Source organism: Talpa occidentalis, unplaced genomic scaffold (genome assembly GCF_014898055.3).
Source record: "Talpa occidentalis isolate TD23 unplaced genomic scaffold, MPIMG_talOcc4v2.1 talOcc4.4, whole genome shotgun sequence".
In the NCBI taxonomy this organism is placed as follows: Eukaryota; Metazoa; Chordata; class Mammalia; order Eulipotyphla; family Talpidae; genus Talpa; species Talpa occidentalis.
The window spans coordinates 96424454-96445682 of NW_023604295.1; the positions used below are offsets into that span (position 1 = coordinate 96424454).

At 41.6% G+C, this 21229-nt stretch overlaps 1 protein-coding gene across 11 annotated transcripts in view; it reads right to left on the reverse strand.

Moving 5' to 3' along the window:
- PXYLP1 (2-phosphoxylose phosphatase 1) overlaps positions 1–21229 on the reverse strand; it is a 114236-nt gene that overhangs the window by 87957 nt on the left and 5050 nt on the right. The window lies entirely within an intron of this gene.

The following is a 21229-nucleotide window of genomic DNA, read 5'->3' on the forward strand; positions in this document are numbered from 1 at the left end:
GGGGGAGGCGAAGGCGCAGGCGGCGCGCACCGACCGCGGGACAGCGCGGCCTCCCGCAGCGCCCCCTGCTGACCCCGCCGCGCGCTGGGCTCGGCCCGCCCCGCGCCGCGCGCCCTGAGCTCCGCCCCGGAGGCGGTGAAGCCGCGCGGCCCGGCCGGGGAGACCCGCACCGAAAGGGGCTTCGGAGAGGACCCTACTGGGGAGGCCGAACACGCCCCTGGAAACCCGCCAGTCTGCGGAGCTCCCCGCGCAAAGGCCGCGGTCACAGAGGTCCTGCGCGTGTGGTGGCCGCGGCTGCGAGCGCAGAGCCGCCGCGCTCCTCCCGCGCCGGACCTGGGGTCGGGACCGCGGGTTCGCGCGCCTCGCGGGGTACGCCGCCCGGGCCCGAGCCGACGGCGCCAGCGCGGGTGCTTTCGGGAGGTAAGACTGGCCCGGCGCCCTGACCCCGGTGCCCGGCCCGGCCGACGTGTGCGAGGCCCGCCACTGCTGGATGGGCTGCTGCCGCGTGGACCCAAACTGACATGACTCTTGCCACCATGCCCCCCGCCCCCTCCGGCCTCCCCACGCCTCTCTTCCGGCGCGGGCCACATCCGGCCGTGCGTGTCAACCCCAGACCTGCCGCCGCTGGGGCTGGGGCTGGCCTGCAAGCGCCCTGGGAGGTCTTGGCCGCGCACTCTTGGTCACCAACCCCCTCCTCCTACCCCTCCCACCCGGCCTTGCGGAGAGCTCGGAGAGCTCCGTTTCGGAGAGCACTTGGCTGAATTCTCTCCCGCCTGTTGGCTACTCCGAGACGGGTGCCATTCTACTTGATTTGATATGGCACTTGTGGATTATTTCTTTAAAATGTTGGTGGGGACCCCCTACATAATTTTTGAGTGGGAGATGATCTGACCGCGGTGACTGCTAAAGAGGCCTTTAAGGTAATTGGTGACCCCTATAGGCGCTGGCACAACCGGCCACCAGGACGATATACTCTGATAAGTATTTCCTTCCTTTCCTTCCGTGCACTCTTTCTGACTTCCTCAGCCACCCCTTCCTTCACGCCTCCACTTGATGGCTCCCAAATCCACACACCACACCCAGAGACTTTTACCCATATTTCTACCTTCTCTCTGGCTTTCTGCTTCGAACTTTTCAAACCAGCACTCCCCATACCAAACGTTCTTTCTTCCCAGTAAACAACCCAATCTACCAGGTTCACCTCTCCCCAGCCAGCCACCTGGTATTGTTACAAGGCAGGGAGAAGGGCAGAGCCCCAAACCTGCCTGCTTTAAAATAGTTTCCGCCATCCACCACATCAAGACAAAACATAGATACGTTTAATGGCAAGGACCTTTAATACAATTGGTGTGTAATACAGAAAAGACAAAGAATATAGTTTCCAAAACAAGAACCCAAAGTTACCCATCCCCTTGTGGGTAAAAGTCCACCCAAACAGAGTTGGCCCAAATCAAGGCCGGAAAGCCTGCCCCAAGTCTAAAGCACCTTTCAGAAGCGACCCATAGAAAAGGGTCACCCATCAAAACACTCCTAGGGATCTACCCAAAGGACACAAAAACATTGATTCAAAAGACCACCTGTACCCCTATGTTTATTGCAGCACTATTTACAATAGGTAAAACCTGGAAACAACCCAAATACCCAAAAATAGACGACTGGATCAAGATGTGGTATATATATACAATGGAATGTTATTCAGCAATCAAAAAAGATAAACTCATGCCATTCGCAGCAATGTGGATGGAACTAGAAGGAATTATGCTCAGTGAAATAAGCTAGAAGGAAAAAGAAAAATACCAGTTTCACTTATTGCAGGAATGTAGGGGAACCAAATTAGACATCAGTGTAAAAAAATAACAGTACAAAATACAACAAAGCAAAAACGGACAATTATAAATCAGAGACATCCTGCAGGGAGGCAGAGGGAGAGGGATCAGAGGGGGGGGAGGGAGGAGCACAGGGGACTGAGGTGATGGTGCTCGGGTGCCTTGGTGAAGGAAACTCTGTGGGGACTACACCTGAAGGGGTGGGGGAAAGCAAATATTGTTAAAAAATGAATAATGATGTAAAAATAATAAAGATTAATAAAATAAAGAAAATAAAGGGTCAGAAACAGCCAGACAAGTTTGTGAGAAAAAGAGCAAAGTTAAAAGCAAGATAAAAGCTGCCATTGGTAACCTCCCACAGGGTCTCTCGCCCACGTCTGTTTCAACCAGTCCAGGACCAAAAAGCAAGTGCAGTTTTTTTACATGTCTCTGCTCCACGTGCCTCCTTCAGGTTTCCTCCTGGCTCCCCATCCTGCTTCCTTCCTTCTCCAGTCTCCTCTCCAGCTTCTTCTCCTTCCTGTTCAGCTCCACCCTCCTTTGGGTGGGGCAGGGAACCTGGAACCTCACCTTTTTCCTGGGCACCTCCCTTTTACAATATGAGGGCTCACTGGAGGGTTCAATGTCCAGTCAGTGTTTGCTTCCAGACCTGAAGGATCTGCCCTCCCCACTCACTCATACCTGTGATGTGCTTGCGTCCACAGTGTCTCCTCCCTTGATTACTGACACAACCCTTCCCAGTCCTTGAACCTTTTGTCTCCCTGTGCAAAATCTTGTCACTGTCCTGGTTAGTTTCCTCCCAGACTCTTCCATCTTCCTCTGAAGGACCTTACAGTTGCCCCAAAGCTGCTCCTCCTCACTGCCCTCCTTAGGAGTCCCCTGCACAGAGGCTCCTTCTTCCTCACATAGATGAGGACATGCCGTAAATGACAGACAGCCCAATCCACACTTGCTTAAAAAAGAGTATCGACTTTGTGTGAATGGAACCCAGGCCATGTCTGCTTCAGGCCTGGATTTAATTACCGGGACCAAAGAGTTCAGGGACTCTCCGTTTCTCAACTTTGCTGCTTTCTATGTGAGCCATACTCTCCCACCACACACGAGACCCCAGCTGATCCAGGCTCACAATATAGCAGCAGAGCAGTTTCTCATTGCCAACCCACTCTACCAAGCCTTGGGCTGACCCTTTTGGCAGGCCTGGATCCCCGTCCATCCTGTCCTCCTAGCCACTGTGTCCCCATGGGAGTGGGGTTCCTCTCTCTAACCTCATCCACACAGGGAACATGCAGGTGCTCCTAGATCCCTTCTCTGTCATGGGGGGTCTCAAAGTAGTTCAGGGGCACCATCTCTCCTTTCCCCATACCAAACATCATACTGTCACCTCATTTTGCTGCAGTGCTCCTGTGTGGCACAAGCCATCTTGTAGGGCAAAGTTCCAAACAAAAAGTGGGGCTTGGGCCGCTCTGCTTTCATCTTCCTCCTGAAACTTCCTGGGATTTCTCCAGGAAATTTGAACGATACCCTTCCCTGCGTCAAGGAGGCTGCCTCATGCCCCTCGGAAAACCAGGCATCATACTTTCCCTAGACTCATCCTCTCCAGCCTCTTTCCTCACATCCCAGTTCCCTGAGGACTCCCATCCCCTTTCTATTCTGGAGCGGGTGTCCCCTTTTTCTTCCCAGTGGACTTTGGGTTCACTGGTACCTTACCCACCCTTCTCTGCCCCAAGGCCAATAACAACTCATGGCTGAACCATAAGGGGGGATAGGACTTCAAGGAAAGAAAAAGAAAAGGTTCCTGTGGGAAAATATGTATGTGGCAGCATCTCAAGACTCTTACTCCATTGAATCTCTCCTGTCATTGTTGTAGATGAGGGATGTTGGCTTGAAGCAGCTGGTGGCCACTGCCCAGCACCTGGGGAGACAGCGCCAGAGATCGTAGCTGACACAGAGGAAAACGGAGTCAAGAGATAAGCAGCTTTTTGTTGTGCCTGAAACAAGGACCTGAATTTTTCACATACATGTCCAATAAATCCCCTCCCTTTCCCCCAGCAAGTTAGAATTGGTTTTTCTGTCACTTGCAGCCAAGAGAGTCCTAAATAGTAGAAAACCATGGCACAGCAGCTCCTGCAAAATAGTAACTGTCATGATCACTATTCATCTGCAAGAGCAGCAAGGGTGCCCATGGATGACAGTAAAACAGAGCAGAAAGGAAAGCCGCGCCATTTACTGATCACCTTTGTCTCCTTCTGTTCCCAACCTGCTCCTTTGTCCTTTCTGCACACACATCTCGGCCCCCAGGGAAACTCTCAAAAGTCATTGAATGCTGAACCCACTCATAAAAAAATAGACCTGGGCTCTCGCACAAGTCATGAATATTCTGCTAGGCACTATTCCAGTATTCCCTTCCATTTTATGCACACAATCCCTGTCTAGACTGAGACAGCCAGGAGCAGGTGCCTATCCTCAGTTCAATTTCAATCTGTAAGCAAAAATTGAGCAAATATTTGTACAACCTCCTTGGCCTGCACTGTAGACTTAGAGAAACATGGGCTTCTGTCCCCACCCATAAAGGGGCTTTACTGTGGGGAAAGACAATTAGCCTAGGATAGAGACTGGTATAACAGAGGACAGGGAGTCCTGTGCGGGGGGACAAGTGGTTTATTTGCACCAGGTTCTAGTTTCCTAAGAATGCCTGCAGTCCTGTCTTATGACAGAACTATCTATCCATAGAACACATTTGTTTTGTGCCCACCATCATACTTAGATTATAAATGTCATTTTTAAATTTTAAATACCATGGGTTTTTGTTTTTTTGATTATAAAAGGAGTACCCCTCCCCCACTGCAGAAGCCTGGAAAATGACAAAGTATGCAAAAGGAAAGATGAAGATAACAACTATCCATTATAAAGTTGTGTTGATTAATGTAGAGAACATCAAACTGTGACATAAGGAGAGGAGATTGTCCCATGCATGCTTCTGTCCCTCTACTGGCAATCCTAGAGCCTCACTCAGATAAATATTTTGCAGAAGGGTAAAATGTCATTTCTTAGGTTCTTGCAAAAGTGCTGCACTTCCTTAACACATGTGTGCTTTTTAAAAATGCAGTCTTTTCCCAGCTCCAGGGTGGTCTGTTGTCTATTACTTATATGTGCATGGTTCATTTTTACTTACTACCAGCTGCAATCCCTTCTCCCCATCCCTATGGGCTTATAAAGCCCCTTCCCCTCCTGAGAGCAACTAGGGAGGAAAACTCATTTTATCTTGTATCTGGATGAAAGTTAATTAGAAAGGCAAATCTGAAAGAACAGAACACAAAATAGCCACATTAAATAAAAGTAAGGGATGACTCTAAGCCTGACCTTCAGTGGCAAAATCACAAAGAACAGCAGTAATTTGCTGAATCATAGATCTAAATATTCATTTTCATCCTCTAAGCTCTGTGTTCAACTGAAAGATGTTTCTAAGGAAAAAAGAAACAAATAAGCACCAGCTGGGCTCACCCAAATCTCACTGAGAAATCATTAAAGGATGGTGAGGACTTTGTTTCAACTACAACAGTGTTTTTGTACATAGGAGGTATTTCTATAAATTATAAAAATCTTATTAAGAAGGAGGTATTTTACAATTAGAAGGAGACAAGAGGAAAGTGGGGCGCTTTCTGCAGTCTCCTGGTCTCCTGGAGGCAAAAAATTGGAGTTCACCTGAGATTGGTGGGGACCCCAGACTTCTAGTTAGGGCCCAAAACAGAAAAGACAAAAACTACAAAACAGCCTTAAAATGCTTATGTTCAGAGAAACCAAGGAACAGAGTCTAAGCAAACTGCCTAAATCAACACAATTCATGGGAAAGCCAGGACTAGCATCCAGGCTTCCTGAATATTCTAGGGGCCTTTTCACTGAACTGAGGTGTTTTCTTTACTCTCTATATTTAAACTACTGAATGAAAAGAGAGTAAAACATCTCAGTAGGCTCTGAAAGGAGAACAAATTTATGTTACCATTTGTTTGAAGTTTTTTAGAAATTGAACACTCTATTGAGATTACTTACATTTTTGAACACTGACTTGACTTGGGTTCTAACATTGTTTGCTTCCAGCCCAGGCCTCTTGGGCTGGAACATACAATAATTCTGTCTGAACCATCACAAACTCCTCCATCATGTCCAATACCGAACACCAACTGAGGTGGTCTTCCCCATCTTAGGGGCTAGCTCTTCAGCCTCTTTTCCTAGTCTGCAAACCTGAGACTTGGTGTAATCCCCACAGACCCGGCGGGGATGGGAGATGGGGGTTGTTCCAGGTCCCCAGGCCTGCTCAAGGAAGGGTGGAGCTGAGTGGTGAGGAGAAGCTAGAAAAGACTGGGAGAAGGATTTAGGAAGCGAAAGAATACTAGAAGAAGACTTGGAGGAGGGACGTGGAAAAGAGACATGTGAAGAAAAAGCTATTCTTCTTGGACTTGCACCAGGGACTTGTGGGGCATGGCAGGAGATGTGGGTGAGAAACCCATGGGGAGGCTAACAATGCAGACTTTATCTTGAATTGTATTTTGACTTTGCTGTTTTCCTTCCAGACTTTCCTGGCTCCTTCTGCCCCTTTCCTGTGGTTCTCCACCAAAAGGTGCCTTAGATGAGTGGCAGGCTTTGGGGTCTCAGTGGCCCTGCTTTGAGCCAACCTATTTGGCTGCGCATTTACCCAAGAGGGGATGGGTAACTTTGGGTGTTTCATGGGGAAACTATTTTAATTTATTCATTCTCTTTATTGCACACTAATTGTATTAAAGTTCTTTTCCACTGAAGTTACTACACACTAAGAGTATGTTTTGTCTTTATGTGACAGATGGCAAAACCCATTTAGAGTAGGAAGATTTGGGGGGGGTCCCAGTTTGCCCCTCAGTCTGCCCGCTAACAATGGGAGACCCCCCTCTCTCCTTTACCCCCCACCCATATATAGTCCTTTCTGAACTCTTGCTAATTATACCCTCTTTAAAATATTCCTCCAATTTCCCACTTTGGTTCTTACCACAAGAGTTTAAACCACAGATTAGCTTTCTATCACTATAGAGTAGTTTGCATTTGCTAGAATTTTATATAACTGAAATCACACCTCATGTGTGTTTCTTTACTGGCTTTTTTCACTTACATAGCATAACTATTTTGAGATTCATCCATGTCAATTTATGTATCAATAGGTTGTTCCTTTTCATTGCTGAATACTTAACCTTTGTAAGGATGTACCAAAATTTATCAGTTTACCTGTTGATGGATGTTCTCAGTTTTCTACAAATAAAGCTGCTGTGAACACTTGTATACAAATATTAGTACACAGTAAAAACAGCCATATGCTTTTAGGTATAGGAATGGCAGGGCTAATTCACATGGTAGGCATATGGTCAACATTTTAAGAAATTGCCATAATTTAATTTATCATTACCTTTAATTTGAGACATTCTGATGGGTGTTTTCAGGGCACAGGAGAAAATTCCACAACCCACCCCCTGGGTTCTTGGACTGGCTGGGTCATCAAAACAGCATCAGACAGTTAGCAAAGGAAAAACAATTTAAAACATGCATGAGAGAGTTCTAATGATTATGCAGTTCCCAATGTCACCCAGAGAATAAAGGGGTATAAATCCCAAGATAAGGGGCCTGAGGTGACAAGGAGAGAAGAGGGGGAGAGTTCACATGACAAAGCCTTCCCTCTAGATGTATGCCTTATCGTTACGAAGGTTTCTCCATACAAATCTAATTTCTGGAAATATCCCTAAATCTACATAATCTGCCTTTTTTTAAAAAAAAAGATTTATGTATTTATTTATACAAGAACCGGGGTACAGGCCAGAGGCGTGGGAGGGTGAGAGGATTCACCAGAGACAGAGTGGGGAACAGAACAGGCAGATTGACCAAAGTACACTGCTGAGGGGAGCAGCGGGCATGTCAGGAGAAGTCTGCTGTGCCATGCGGGTTGCTCAGACAGCTTCATAGGTTGTGTTTGAACCCCTTGTGCCACCAGGGAGGCCCCATAATCTGCCTTCTTTAAGTAATGTAACAGTTTCTCCTGAGGCCTGCAGGACCTCAATTGACCTTAGTTCCCCATACCACTGAGAACTTAACTGGAAAATGACTTACTCTGCCCACAGTGGGAAAAGCCTATCTGACCCTTTGGGGCATGAATCCCACATTGTAGTGGGGTCTCACTGCAATTCTTAATTTGCATCTCACTAGTGTTTACTGATGCTGAGTATCTCTTCATGTGCTGATTTGCCATCTGTATATCTTCCTTTGTGAAGTGTGTGTTCACATTTTTTTAACTAATTGTGTTGTATGTCATTATCATCATTGAGTTGTGAATGGTTTTTACATATCATAGTCCCAATATCTTTGTTAAACAAATATTTTCAACCCAGCTGTGGTTTGCATTTTCATCTTTGTAATAATGGTTTTTGAAGAGTAAAAATTTTTAATTTTGATGAAGTTCAATTTGTTGACTTTGATGTTCTTTTAAAGAAATCTTTGCCAAACCCAATGCAAGTAAATTTTCTCCTAACTTTTTCGAGAAGATTTAGCTCCTACATTTAGGTCTAAAACCCATTTCAAGTTAATTTTGAGTGTGAGATAAGGGTGGAGGTTCAAGTTGTTGCATGAGATTCCCAATTGTTCTTTCACCAAGTGTTAACATTATCCTTTCCTCATTGCTTGATCTGGACACCTTTGTAAAAAAAAAAAAAAAAAATTGGCTTATATTTGTTAGTGCATTTGTGAACTCTGTTCTATTGGTCTATATGTCTGTATTTATGAAAATGCCGCACTGTTTTGATTCCAGTAGATACATGAGAAAGGACAAGTCCTCCAATTTTTTTTGAATTTAAAAATTATTTTAAATCTTTTGCATTTCCATATAAATTGTAGAATTTCTACAAAAAGAAAAAAAAACCTTGTTGGAAAGATGATTGGAAATGCATCAAATCTAATGATCACTTTGTGGAGCTTAGAGATCTCAACAATATTGAGTCTTCTGAAACATGTACACCATGTATTTCTATTCATTCAGGTCTTTAATTTCTCTTGGTAGTATTTTACAGTTCTCATTATATAAGTATGATGCATTTTTCTTGTTGAATTTCCCCTGAAGGATTCCGTTGTTTGATACTCTTATGAATGGTGGTATTTTCAAATTTCTATTTCCAGTTGTTCATTGGTAGTATATATACATACAACCAATTTTCATGTCCTGCATCCCTTGTATCCTGCACCCTTACTAAACTCATAATTCTGGTAGCTTTTTAGTAGATCTCAAGATTCTTTACAGAGAGGATTATGTTATATGTGAATAAAGATACATTTACTTCTTTCTTTCCAATCTGAGTGCCATTTATTTCTTTTTTTCTGTTCTTACAGCACTAACTTAAACTTCTACTAAAAAGCTAAACAAGAGTGGGGAGTGGACATGCTTATCTTGTTTCTGATCTTAGAGGGTCTTTGAGTAGCTGTGGGCTTTTCATAGATCCCTTTTATCAGGTTGAGGAAATATCCCTCCCTTTCTAATTCACTGAGAATTTTTATCAATAATGAATGTTGGATTCTGTCAGTTTTATATCCATCTGTTGAGACGATGATACATATTTCTCTTTTACCTGTTAACATGGTGAATTATACTGATTTTTCAAATGGCAAACCTATTTTCATTTCCTAGGATAAACTTCCCTTGGTCATGATACATTTTCCTTTTACTGTATTGATGACTTTGTTTCACTAAGCGTCTATTAAAAATATTTGCGTTTATATTCATGAGTGGTATTTGATCTGCAGTTTTCTTGTAATTATTTGGTTTGGGTATCACAGAATATAGTTGGAAAGTGTTCATTCCTATTTCAGTTTCTGCAAACTATTTTAGTTTCTGGAAAATTTTGTGTAGAATCAATGTTATTTCTTCCTTAAATATTTGGCAGATGTCATCACTAATGTCATCTAGACCTGGAGGTTTTTTATGGCAATTTTTCTTTACAATTTGATTTCTTAAGTGGATATAAAGCTATCCAGAATATCTTTTTTCTTCTACAATGACCTTAAATAATTTGTGTCTTTAAATCCATTTGTCAATTTCATTTTAAGTTGTCAAACATATTAGCATAAAGTTGTCCATCACAATCCACTTATATTTTTAATGTTTATAGGATTTAAATGATTCCTCTTTTTTCATTTCTAATGTTGGTAATTCATATCTTCTCTCTTTTATCTGCTTCTCTTGTAGAGATTTTTCCATTTTATCAAGTATTTCAAGAATTAGCTTGGGTTTCATTGCATTTCTCTCATTTTTCTGTTTACTATTTATTCATCTTTGCCATTAACTATTATAATTTACTTTATTCTGTTCATTTTGCTCCTCCCACCCAATTCCTTAAGGTAGAATTTTAGGTATTTAATTTCAGACCTTCCTTATAGGCATTTAGTGCTATAAATTTCCTATTTAATCATTGCTTTAACTGCATCCCCCAAATTCTGATATGTTCTTTTCTTTTACATTCAGTTCAAAATGCTTCTAATTTCTGTTTTGATTTCTTCTTTGAGTCATGGGTAATTTAATAGAGTGTTTTGTTTTCTGAATATATGGGAATGTTCCAGTTATATTTCTGTTATTGATTTCTAGTTTAATTCCATTGTGGTCAGAGAACATTGTGTGATTTGATTTCTTCTAAATTTATGGAAACTTACTTTATGGTCCTTAATATAGTCTAACTTGATAATGTTCTGTGCACCCTGGAAAATAATATCTGTTTTGCTGTTGGGTGGAGTGCCATATAAATGTGAATTTAGTCTAGCTGATTGATAATGTTTTTCAACTCTTCCAGATCCTCATTGATTTTCTTTCTATTTGTTCTATTGATTGTTGAGTGAGGGGTTGATATGTCCTGCTATAATTATGTATTTGCCTTTTTCTCCTTTCAGTTCTATTCATTTTTGCTTCCTTTTTTTTTAAAGGTCTGTTACTAGGTACACAAACATTTTGGGTTGCTATGTATGCTTGATGAATTGTCCCTTTATCATTATAAAGTGACCTTCTTTATCCCTTTTCATATTTTTGACTTGAAATCTACTTTGTCTGATTTCACTCCAGCTTTCTTTGATTAGTGTTAGTATGTACAACCTTTCCCATCCTTTTTCTTGTAATCTCTTTGTGACTTTATATATGGCAAACACCATAAAGTTGTTCATTGCTCTCTTATTCAATCTCTGCCTTTTATCTGAGGTGTTTAACTTCTTTGTGATGATATTACTAACTTGTTTGGGTTTAAATGCTATCATTTTGGGCCTCCCTGGTGGCACAAGGCGTTAAGACGCAACCTGTGAAGCTATCCATAGCCATCACAGCACGAGTTCGATGCCAGGCCGGCCAGGAAGCTACCCACATGGCATAGTAGACCTCTCCTGACTCACCCGCTGCTCCCCTCAGCAGTGTACTTCAATCTGCCTCTTCTGTTCCCCATTCTGTCTCTGGTGAATCTTCTCACCCCCCATACCTATGGCCTGTACCTCATTAAAAATATAAATAAATAAATACTATCATTTTACTGTTTGTTTTCCACTTGTCCCATTCAGGGTTTTTTGTTTGTTTGTTTTTGCTTCTTTTTCAATTGAGCATTTGTTTCTGATTCATTTTTTTCTCCTTTGTTTGCTTATTATGTCTGGTTTTTTTTCCAATGACTATATTAGGATTAAAGTATACATTTTTAACTTATGTCCTGCTAGTTTTATTTTACCACTTGATGTATAAGAAACCTAAAACATTGTTACTGCCATCTTTCCCTCCTGCCCTTTGTGATATTGTTTTCATATATTTTGTGTCTACATTTATTACAAATGCCATAATACATTGTTGCTACTTTTGCCTTAAAACATCAACCATCTTTCAAGGCGATTTTAAAAATATGGCAAAAATATCATCTTATTCTTATTTAATTGACCATTTCTGATGCTCATTTCTTTATGTAAAGCCATATTTCTAACTAGTATCATTTTCCTTTTGCCTGAAGGATTTTCCTTACTATTTTTTTATTGTATGACTCATGGTGATAAATTATTTTAGCTTCTAAATGTTTGACTTCCCCCTTGTTTTTGACTATTTTTACTGGATATAGAATCTTAGGTTATAACCTGTTTTGCATTGTTTCTAACAAGAGTCTATTGTCATTCTTATTTTTCTCCCTTTTATGTAATATGTCTTTTTTCCCCCTCTGTTTGCTGTCATAATTTTTTTCTGTATCACCATTTTAAGTAATTAGATTATGATTTGCCTTGATGTAGTTTTCCTTATGTTCCTTCTGCTTTGGTCTTACTGATCTGCTTACATCTATGATTTTAGTTTTCAATAAATTTGGGAAATTTTCAGCCAATATTCCCAGGAATATATCTTTCTGTATTCAGAGACTCCAGTTTCACACATATTATTAGGCTGCTTGAAATTGTATTACAGCTCACTGATCTATGTTCATTTTCTGCATTTTCTTTTCTTTTCTTTTTTTTTTTTTGTTCTGTTTCACTATGGATAGTTACTGTAGTGCTATATAGTCAAGCTTCCAATCTTTTGTCTGTAGTGTCTAATCTATTAATACCATTCATTTTATTTTTCATCTTGGACATTTTATTTTTTACCTTTAGAAGATTGTTTTTTTAATCATCTTATATGTTTCTATTTAACATGCTCATATTTTCCTTTATTGATCATATATAATGGTTATGATTCTATTTTATACTTTTGCCTATATATCCTAATAGTTGTATAATTTCTGAGTCTATTTTTGACTTTTGGATTTTTTCTTCCTCATCATGGGACATAGTTTCCTTCTTTTTTACATGTCTACTAATTTTTAATGGAATGCAAGACAGTAAAATTACATCTTGGTGGGTATTTTAAAATATTCAAAGAAATATTTTTGAACTTTGTTTCAAGACACAAAAGGTATTAGAAATTATTTGATCTTTGCATATCTTTCCTTTTAGGTTTTGTTATGTGGGACTCAAGCAGTGCTGAGTCTAAAGCAAGACTCAAGATAATACCCTCTTGATACTTGACTTGATCCTCCATGTATTATAATATTTCCTCTCTGGCTGGTAGGAATACCAACTATTTCCAACCCTGTGGAAATCCAAGGTCAGATATCTGTTCACCCAGGGCTCAAAAGATCATTCCTACCCAAGAAACTAAAACAATGTTTAATCTAGCTTCTCCTTCAATACCCAAAGCACCCCTCTACCCCTCCTTGTGTGACAAAATGGCCCAAAGGAGGTAAGGTGCATTGATTCATAGGTTGGATGAGGGTGGGATGAGAAACAGACATGGGACAACTGGGGTGCTCCCTGCTGTCCTGGGGAACCATATGTGGGGTGGCCCAGGTCCTTTTGGATGAGTGAGAGGCCAACATCATGGCAATATGCAGGGGACAAAGAGTAGAGTGGCTGCAAGAAGCCTCCATTCCACATTCATTCATTTGGTGATTGCCTGGGACACTTCCCCAGTGCTGCAGTGAGTACCTTGAAGAAAACAGTGAATCAGATACATATCCTAACCACCGCCTGAGCAGCTCCCAAGGCCATTCAGTCTGGAAAGTCAAGCAAGCAGCAGATCACAATGTGATCAGAGGGAGTACAGCAGGAAAAAACTCCATCCCATTCCATGTAAGGGCTAAAAGTAATGGCTGAAGATGCTCAGTAACATGCCCAAGGAAACCCAGCAATTTGGTAGTTGTATAAAATTGAAGCCCAGAGTAAGTCAACCTGCATCTCGCACCTCCCATCAATGCAATGTAGCCCACAGATCAAGAGCTCCTTCACAGATCACATTTGTGCGGCCTGCATATCATGATGCCATGATTCCTCACCTCCCCTTTGAGCAGGTCCTGAAGCAGAGTCTGCACTGCTGAGAAATCGACCTCATGTGGCTCCTGCAGCTTCCAGTGACCGTGACTTGTCAGGCTTCTCAGAAAGCCTTGCACATGACTGGCAATCGATAAATGTCTGATGATCAAGTTAATGGATGGTGATAGCTTCATCAGGGAATATTGATGGATTTGAGACTCCTGCTCACTCTGAACAACAGGCCAGGGCTTTTGCCAAAGGAGGCAGAAAACATTCCCAATGAGCTGGAAGTGTCCTAGTCCCCTCCATGGACCAAGCTGTCATCTATGCAGATATATGTGGGGGTGTCTTTCTGCTATCATGGTGACTCAAAAAAATTCATCTCTATCAGTAGCCCAGACATCAAGACTCTGAAGTAATGGCCCTTTTAAAATTGAATCATATTAATAAGATCTACCCTACTGGTCAATATGTTTCTTTAATTTTTTTTTTATTTATTAGATGCATTATTAAGTAGTTAGTGGTAAGACCTCATAAATGCAAAGTGCCCATTCAAGAAAAACAAAATTTCCAGCAAGGAATAAACAGAATACAACTCAAAAATTCCAGAGACCTTAGTGAATAAAGAATAATGTCTGTGGGTCCTCCCCAGTGGCACAGCAGTTGAGCACTGGGTTGCAAAGCTGCCCGCAGCCTCTGCAGCTGCAGCACCGGTTTGATCTCCAGCCACTGGGCAAGGGCCCCACATGGCACGCAGACCTCTCCTGCCGCCCACTGCTCCCCTCAGCAGTGTAGTTTGTCCTTCTGCCTGTTCTGCTCCCCGTTCTGGCCCTGGTGATTTCTCTTACCCTCCCATGCTTCTGACTGTACCCAGTGCTTGTATAAATAAATAAATAAATCTTTAAAAAAAAAAAAAAGAATAATGTCTGTGAGTGGTGATCTTTAGGTTGTAGATTCTTAAAGGGTCCAGGTTGTATGTGTGGGGTGAATCCTCAAAGCCTAACATGGGCAAGCAGGCCAGGCTACTCAGAGCTTCAGAGGAAAGTTGGGGAAATAACAGATAAATTTCAAGGAAGTGCTACATTGTAAAAAAGATGAACTGAAAGAATCTTGAATCTCACCCTTCTATCCCAGTGTCACTTTTTTATTTTATTTTATTTATTTATGTTTTTTAAAAGATTATTTTTTGAAAATATAAAAACCACATGATAATATCCTAGATGCTGACAAAGCATTTGACAAATTACAACACCCATTTATGATAAAGGCCCTTGAAATTCTCAGGATACAAGGAACATACCTCAACATCATAAAGGCCATATATGACAAGCCCACAGCCAATATCATTCTCAATGGTGAAAAGCTAAAAGCATTCCCATTAAGATCTGGAACAAGACAAGGATGTCCACTCTCACCACTGCTTTTCAACACACCAACATAATACTGGAAGTCCTAGCCAGAGCAATAAGACAAGAGAAAGACATACGAGGAATACAAATAGGCAAGGAAGAAATCAAACTATCATTATTCATGGATGATATGATAATATACATAGAGAACCCACAGAAAAACTAATTACACTCATCAATCAGTTTAGTAAAGTAGCAGGATATAAAATCAACACACAAAAATCAGTAGCCTTCCTATACACAAACAATAAATCTGAAGAAGAAGAAATCAAGAAAACCATTCTTTTTATTATTGAATCAAAAAAAATCAAATACTTAGGAATAAACCTAACAAAAGAAGTAAAGGACCTATACAAAGAAAACTATAAAACACTGTTAAAAGAAATATAAGAAGAAACAAAGAAATGGAAAGACATCCCCTGCTCATGGATCGGAAGAATTAACATTATCAAAATGGCCATCCTACAAAAAGCAATCTATAGATTCAATGCTATTCCAATAAAAATTTCAATGTCATTCTTCAAAGAAATAGAAAAAATATTGGTGAAATTCATATGGAGCCACCAAAAACCCCGAATAGCCAAAACCCTCATGAAAAAAACAGATGGGAATGGAGGCATCACTCTCCCAGATTTCAAACTATACTATAAAGCCATAATAATCAAAACTGCATGGTATTGGAACAAGAACAGACACACAGACCAATGGAACCAAATAGAAAACCCAGAAATAAACCCACAGATTTATGGTCAACTAATCTTTGACAAAGGAGCAAAGAATATGCACTGGAGCAAAGAAAGTTTGTTCAATAAATGGTGCTGGGAAAACTGGGTCACTACATGCAAAAGAATGAAACTTGACTCTACCTCACACCATGCACAAAAACCAACTCAAAACGGATTAAAGAACTAAATGTAAGACCTGAAACCATAAAATATAAAGAAGGAAATATAGGCAAAACACTACATGACATGCACCTCAAAGACATCTTTACAGATACATCACCCAAAGCAGTGATAGTGAAGGCAAAGATAAACAGCTGGGACTACATCAAATTGAAGAGCTTCTACACAGCAAAAGAGACAATAACCAAAACAAAGAGAAACCCCACCGACTGGGAGAAAATTTTTGCACACAACACTAATGATAAAGGACTGATGACAAAAATCTACAAAGAGCTGATGAGACTCAACAAAAACAAAGAAAAGAATCCAGTCAAAATATGGGCAGAAGAGGGCCTCCTCGGTGGTGCAGCGGTTGAGCGCTGGATTGCGAAGCTGCCCGCAGCCTCTGCAGCACCGGTTCGATCCCCGGCCCCCGGCTGAGGGTCCCACATGGCACGCAGACCTCTCCTGCCACCCGCTGCTCCCCTCAGTGGTGTACTTCGTCAGTCTGCCTGGTCTGCTCTCCCCTCTGACTCTGGTGAATTCTCTTACCCTCCTGTGCTTCTGACTGTACCCAGTGCTTGTATAAATAAATAAATAAATCTTTTTAAAAAAAATGGGCAGAAGAGCTAAAACGAAACTTCTCCAAAGAGGAAATGCAAATGGCCAACAGGCATATGAAAAAATGTACAACATCACTTGTAATCAGGGAAATGCAAATCAAAACTACTATGAGATACCATCTTACACCAGTGAGAATGGCACATATTAAAAAAACTAGCAACAACAAATGTTGGCAAGGATGTGGAGAAAAAGGAACTCTCCTGCACTGCTGGTGGGAGTGCAAACTAGTCCAACCACTATGGAAAGCTGTGTGGAGATTCCTCAACCTACCTACCTAAAGATAGAGCTACCATATGATCCAGCTATTCTACTCCTAGGTATTTACCCAAAGGACACAGAAACATTAATTCCAAAGGGCACCTGCACCCCTATGTTTATAGCAGCACTACTTACAATAGGTAAGCTATGGAAACAACCCAAATGCCCAAAAATAGATGACTGGATCAAGAAGATGTGGTACATATACACCATGGAATATTACTCAGCAATCAAAAAAGATAAACTCATGCAATTTGCAGCAACATGGATGGAGCTGGAAGGGATCATGCTCAGCGAAATAAGCCAGAAAGAAAAAGAAAAATATGGGATGGTCTCACTCATAGCAGGAATCTAGTAAACCTAAATAAGGGACCAGGAAAAAGAATAACTATAATAAAGAAAGAAAAAATCAAAATCAACAAACAACTATAAACCAGAGACACACTATGGTGAGGGGGGTGGGGAAAGGAGGGATTGAGGTCAAAATTAGGGGGGGTGCAATTGTATGGGGAATATAAAAATAAAAATTAAAAAATTAAAAATTGTTTAAAAAGTTTTTTTTTTATTTATACAAGAGCTGGGGTACAGGCCAGAGTCGCAGGAGAGTGAGAGTATTCTCCAGAGATAAAGCGGGGAGCAGAACAGGCAGACAGACCAACAGCATGGCTGAAGGGAGCAGCGAGTGAGACAGAAGGGATCTGCCTCACCATGTGGGATTCTCCCTGGCCGGCCGGGAATCAAATCGGCACTGCGGAGGCTGTGACAGCTTCATAGCACTGTGCTCAACCCTCTGTGCCACCGGCGAGGCCCCCTTTTTCATTTTATATTTAATAATATTCTGTGTTTATTGACAGCTGTAGGGGATAGACTTTAAAATGATCCCCAGTGTTCACCTCCTCCCAGTACCCACACCCTGTGTTGTCCCCTCCTCTTAAATGTGAGCACACGTACTGCCCTACAGTGGAGGGCAGCTGAGGGCAGACCCCCTCAGCTAGGTCAACAGCCAGGAAGGCACTGAGACACCCAGACTAACAATCTACAAGGAGCTGAATCTGCCAACAACGACATGAGTGCCGAAGTAGCTTCGTCTCCCATCATACCTTCAGATGAGACTGCAACCTGGGTCAACAAATCTCATGAGAAATTCTTTTTTTTTTTTTTCTCTAACTGAGAACCAAGCAGGGGAACGATCTGCTGGTCCTCAATTTTTTTTTTTTTTTAAGCTTTATTTATACAAGTACAAGTCAGAAGCGCAGGAGGGTGAGAGAATTCACCAGAGCCAGAGCAGGGAGCAGAGAGGCAGAAGGACGGAAGTACACTGCTGAGGGGAGCAGCGGGCGGCAGGAGAGGTCTGCGTGCCATGCGGGACCCTCCTCCAGTGGCTGGAGAGCAGCCGGGGATCGAACCGACGCTGCGGAGGCTTCGGGCAGCTTTGCAACCCAGCGCTCAACCGTTGCGCCACCAGGGAGGCCCTCATGAGAAATTCTTGATTGCAACTCAGAGAACTTAGCTAAGCCATGACTAGATTCTTGACCCACATAAGTTCTGAGATATCAATGTGTGTTGTTTTAAGTCACTTCCTTTGTGATGATTTTTGACACAGCAACTTTTAATTAACACAAATGCCTATTGATGGTGTCAGTGTCATGGACACACCAGTGAAGAAGACAGATAATCCCCTGCCTTTATGAACATTCCTTTCTAGTTGAGGAGACAGGCAATAAATAAGTTATTATGTTATTGTACAAAGGAAAAGAAATTAAGACACGGAAAACAGGGCAAAAGATGGATGGTGTTTGAAAGAGGGTTGGTGAGGAAGCTTCTTCATGAGGAGGAAGGATTTGAGCAGAGAACTGAAGAAGTGGGAATATCAGAGGGAAGAGCATTCCAAGTAGAAGGAATAATAGTCCAAAGACGCTGGGTAGGACTGAGTTTGGCAAATTGAATCCAGTGAGTGAAGGGAGCATTGTAAAAGATGAGTTCAGAGAGTTAGTGCAGCCAGATCATCCCTGCCCCTGCAGGCCTCGGGGAGGACTCTGCTTATATTTGCCATGTGAGATGAGGTGCCAGAGCTCCTGACAGATGAGTGACATGATATGACCTGCCTTCAAGAGTCTCCCTGAAAGATAATCATCTCCTAATCCCACAACATGAATTATACAGAAGCTAGAAAAGGCCTGGAAAGTGACAAAGAGCCTCTCATTTATTCTCCTGGAAACACTAAGGAGTAGACAGAACAGGTATAGTCCTCCCTAACTTTGCACCCCTCTTGTTCAAAATGCTGGCTGTGTGGTTGGGCTTCTGGGTATTTTTTCCATACTCCACAGCCATTGAAATGGAGCTGAGCAGATGGTGAGTCACTCCAGTTGTGACTTGGGGATCCTGATCATAATATCAGAAAGCTTTGAATATTTGATGGAGAATGAAGCAGATGAAAAAAAAAATAGTTCTCAGAGGCACATTATTTACAGCAAAGACAAGTGGGTGTACAGGAATCCTTTTTAAAAATTTACAAGTATATTTTTGAAATTTCAGAGATAGAAGACCCTTATAATAATTACATAGGGCTCGCTATTACTAATCTAAAATGTTACAAATACCATTGAGATACAGGGTTTGTTTTTTTTTTGAGGGGTACCCTTTTTATTGTGTTCCTTTAGAGGCTAATAAATATTAGATTTTATATATTCACATGCATTATTAATCCCTCCATCTTTCTTTTTGGTAAAGTTTGAGTCCACTGCACATCATTTTTGTTAAATGGATATAAACCTCAGGTTCAAAAGAGAAATCTGTATTATTGTCCCTGATGTTCAAGAGATTAGTATGTTATTTTAGTGGGTCTTACTGGTTTGAACCATGGGGAAATGGAAAACAGATGACTGAAATCTCACCCTGCTCTGTCCATCCCCTCATCCATCCATTCATTCACTCAACCCACCCATTCATGCAACCATCCTTCTACTACCCACCTAATCATCTGTCCATCCATTCCTCAGCCATCTACACATGTACACATAATGTCTGTCCAGGCATTTATCCTTTTTTCTGTTCATACACTCATCCATCCATCCATTTATTTATTCACCGACCCATTCACCCAAAAAATACCTATTGAGCACTAAACAGAGCTAAATAGTGTAATAGAAACTGGAAATGAGGCAGAAATAACCTCTGTCCATGTAAGTCTAATCTGTATTCTTCACACAAAGAACAGTGTTCCCTACAGTGTTATCTCCATCACCACTCAAACTCTTATTTATACAATCACACAACTGAGTCTTGCTCAGGAATGTCCAGGTAAAATTTGCTCTCCATTCTTGGGGAAGCAGAATTCAAGAGTCTCCTAAAGCACTGTTTGACATGGATGGGTAAGCAACCAGATTTCAGAATCTGATCTAAAATCCTCTGATGCCTAATTCATGGGGAATGTTCTCTAGGTACTGATATTAATAGTGCAAAGCCTTCTGAAACAAATAGTCATATGTGTTGATGACATGCTACTTGTAGGATTGATAAATATGTTCTTATTTTCAAAAAGTACATGGTTCTTTCTAGGTCCTGCTCCTCTACCCCTGTACCCTAACATTTTCATGTGCTTCTCCAGGTTGCTCTCAGCCCTCCGCTATGTACCTTGAGTGATCTCATCCATTTCTTTAACAATTACAAATCCAACAAATATAGTCCAACTAGATTTCCTAAGTGCTTGACCTGTGTATGTACTTTCCTGCTGGACTCACATATCCCAAAGAGGAGAGAAACTCAATCTATCCTAAACTGAACTCTATGGTAAGTACAATAACAAGGCCCCAGAACTATAAGATCTTATGAAAGAAATTCACAAGGGGTCTCTCTTGGACTGACCAGAGTAGCACAGAGAGACAACAGCTAATTCAACAGCTAATTCACAGAGAGACATGGACCCATCACAAGAAGCGTGCAGAAGAGAGAAGGTGGGCAGCAGAGAATTCCTGCAGTTCAGAGAGAAAACTGTTATTGTCCAAAGAGAGGGAACTGAACTGTCCTGCTTCCAGAAGGGACCTCAGCCATGGCTTAGGAAATTATTTTAAGATATGCTCTAAGGAATCAGGAGCCATACTTCTTAAGCAGATGGATGATTAAATTTTTACCTTCTTAGTATATGGACACATTGAGAACCTACCTAGCTCTAGATCAGGATCCCACTGGTGTGAATAGTATGCATTAGTGATATCCAGTTGTGACAGAGATTATAGTAGAAGTGACCTGAGATTGGGGGATATTGAGATATGCCAGTTAACCCAGCATGCACATCTTTGGGATGTGGGAAGATATGGGAATGCTGGGAGAAAACCCACACAGACGCGGGGAGAATGTGCCAACACCACACACAGTGGCCCAGGCT